This window comes from Cupressus sempervirens, chromosome 4, assembly GCF_028749045.1.
Source record: "Cupressus sempervirens isolate cs-2001-9-10 chromosome 4, ASM2874904v1, whole genome shotgun sequence".
Lineage (NCBI taxonomy): Eukaryota > Viridiplantae > Streptophyta > Pinopsida > Cupressales > Cupressaceae > Cupressus > Cupressus sempervirens.
Window position 1 is genome coordinate 630,473,730 of NC_143121.1, and position 3,483 is coordinate 630,477,212.

General features: G+C 38.6%; 1 pseudogene; it reads right to left on the reverse strand.

Annotated features, from left to right (window-relative positions):
* Window positions 1-385: 385 nt before the first annotated feature.
* LOC149562810 (berberine bridge enzyme-like D-1 pseudogene) lies at window positions 386-1,924 on the reverse strand (annotated as a pseudogene).
* Window positions 1,925-3,483: the final 1,559 nt, after the last annotated feature.

The following is a 3,483-nucleotide window of genomic DNA, read 5'->3' on the forward strand; positions in this document are numbered from 1 at the left end:
ACATCATTCTTACACTTTTTATCATGAGAACAATCATACTTTTAACAATTATGTAATTTTTTTCTCTAGTTACTCTATACTTCAAAATAAAGACAACTTAAACATCACACACAAAGTCTTGATTCTTAGTCTAAAAGTATTAAATAATCAATAATTTCAAAATATCAACATAATATTAAAAAATATAGATAATTTACATTAACAAAATATAAAATATAATTAAAAATTACATCATTACCAAATACAAGTTTTTAGACTACCAACTTCTCCTAATTAGTAAATATATAATAAAAATAAAATACAAATCCGTACCTCTTCTGCTTATATTATGTAAACCTTAATATTTGAGGGAGTAAACTCTAAATATCGGAGGAAGTGAAATATTTCACTTGTTCACAGGAATACTCTGAGAGTTCCTGAAAACATTGTTGGGGTCAAATTTGGTCTTCACCTCCACCAATCTCTCGAAATTGCCTCCGAAGTACATTTCGCCCCATGCTCTTGCCTCTGCCACGCTGGTAGTTCCATTAATAGCTGTTCCCAAGTCCACATCTAAATAGTTCACATACGCACCTCTCGGAGATTTTGACACATGAGGAGTCATGTATCTGTAAAACCTTCTGATCCAATCGACCAAGCCCGATTCCATGCTGATGTCACTCCACGCAACCTGATATTGTATGTTGTACAAATACCCCGCTCTGTGCGGAAACGGAATCTTCGACGGCGCTATCTCGTCCTGTCTTCCACCCAGCGGAGCCAAAACAACGTAACCGTTGAGCTCCTCTTCCAAGAATTCCCACGCGCCCTCCAATCCCGATTTAGATATTGGGCTCGTCACAAAATCAGATTTTGCTTTGAAATAGCCTTTGTTGGAATTGTGCCTGCTGAGCAGCTCGCTCGTTTTGGTATGTGCGGTGTAAGATATGGAGTCTATCCAGCTCGTCTCCTCGCAATCCCCACCAACAATTCCCATTTCGGGGAAACTGCGGTTGGCCTTTTTGAGCAGTTTGTCGAGTGGGCCGAGATACATTCCATTGAATGTAAGCTTAACGTCCTTCTCCCCATTTTCCAATTGGGTCCCTGATATGACGGCGCGAACGAAAAATTTCCGTTCCAAATGAGGCGCAATGGATTGCCATTTATAGACAAGCTCAGTCACCTGATTTCGCCCCGTTCGGTGGACAGTGAAAACCGTCACTTTGCGTGGGACTCTCACCAGGCGGATTTTCCATGCAACCACAACGCCCCAGCTGCCGCCGCCGCCGCCTCGGATGGCCCAAAACAGGTCTTTTCCCATGCTCTTTCTCTTCAACAGCTTCCCATTCGCGTCGACCAGCAGCGCATCGATGATGTTGTCGGCGGCGAGGCCGTATTTTCTGGACAGCAAACTCATTCCGCCGCCACTGAAATGGCCCCCCGTGCCTACGCTCGGGCATATTCCGGCAGAGAAGCCATAGACCGCAGTTTTATTTGCAATGGCGGTGTACACGTGTCCCAACGTCGCGCCCGCCTCCACCCACGCTGTTTTGGATTTCATGTCGACCTTAACACGGTCGAAGTTAATGAGGTCGATGAGGGCGAAACTGGGGGTATCGGAAGTGGAGGAGAGACCTTCGTAGCTGTGCCCTCCGCTTCGCACAAGAATCTGCCAGCCATGTTTGATGCAGCATATAACAGAGTCCACTACTTGTTGTCTCTTCTTTGGCAGAATCAACACGTATGGTTTGAGGACGCCTGGTTTTGTAAACCTCAGGTTCTGCAGAGAAAAGAGCAAGAGAGAATCGTAGGCAGAGGAGGAATTAGAAGTGGTCGAGTTTGTGATTTTCTTGTGCTGAAGGCATGAAATGAGGCCCTGCCCATCTTGTGCAGATGCGCAGATGATCAAAACGGGGAAGAACAAAATGATCTTCAACAAGCCCATGGTAATTATGAAGAACTTGGTTTCCCATTTCTAATATCTATAAGAAGTGTCTGTGACGTTTTCCTCTCGGAGAGCTCACATGCAGTTTTTCATTGTTTAATGAAGCCAGGCTGGTATGGAATCTAGACTATGGAACGTTTTTTTCTCATCTTTGACAAAATAATGACGCTCGCCGACTGTTTTGGCTTATTGTGAATTGATAATTAAGCGCATACTTGGAAAACGAGCATGACCGGAAGGAACGTGTTTACTCTCTCTGACTGAAAAATGACTTTGAATCTGGACTACAGGCCATCCAACCGTAGGGATACAGGTTTTCTATATTGGATTTTTTATGGTTTTTTTTTTTTTTTTTTTGTGTATTATGAATAATTTGGGGATGCGGCTATCCTCCTTACATTTCATTGACTGAATTTCAAAAAAACGAAAAACACAATGAATTTTTTAAGAAATTCTTATCATTTGATCTTCATGATCTATATATTTTGTGATTGAAAACAACAAAATTTTGAGAAAATTTCACTGGAATCTGAAAAAGAATCATGTTTGACATTTTTTTTTTTTGTTATTGGTGCATTTTGTCTTGGAACGCCTTAATTTGGTACTCACTTTATTCTTAATTGATAATTTGGTAACTACTTTATTCTTAATAAGAATATCAATTCATCATAATGCAAAATTGCAAGCGAGATTCATTATTTTGTCAAAATGAGTAAAAAAGCCTCATAATCCAACTTCTACCATTGACTAACAAGTTTTGAAATGTTTCTAACATATATATTTATATATATAGTTAAAAAAATACTAAATTATAATTATTATAGTAGTCTATTATTATACTTCTATTAAAGAGTCAAACAATTTATTATGATGAGTTATTGTTACTATCATGCAAAGTTTCAAAAATATATATATGTAGTTCGTCAAGAGATATATATATATTTTTTAGACTGCAAAAATCGGGTGCAACACGGCCCCCCAATAAACTGCAGTGTGCCGGGTAAACTTTTTAACGTGACCGATAGCACTGGTGCGACACGCCCACTAGTACCACGGGGACGGGGGAGACTAGAACCTATGACCAACCCCCTGCAACAGGGAAGATTTAGCCAACCAAGCTAGGGCCCCCGCCTAGTTCGTCAAGAGATATCAATATGAAGACACATTCTTAAAATATTGAGATATAAACCATGTGATATTACAAATCATATAAACACAAACCCTAAAAAGTTTTTTGCCAATTTAAAAACTTAAGAACTTTTTAATTTGATCATTATTAGATACATTAAATAAATTTCAAATCAACCATGCATAGGTGGATGTTATTATGATAGCTAATTTCTTTATTGATTATGTGATAGACAACCTTAAAATTTTGAAAAGCTAGCTCTTTATTTACATTTTCACTAAGGAGACCTGAATGTGGCATAACACGAGTTCACAAATTTTACCCTAACAAATATTTATATGAAACTTGATAACACAAATCTATGCCTTAAATAATGTTTATAAATATCTTTTTTGATGCAATTAAGTGCATTTTTTAAAGATAGTTTTAC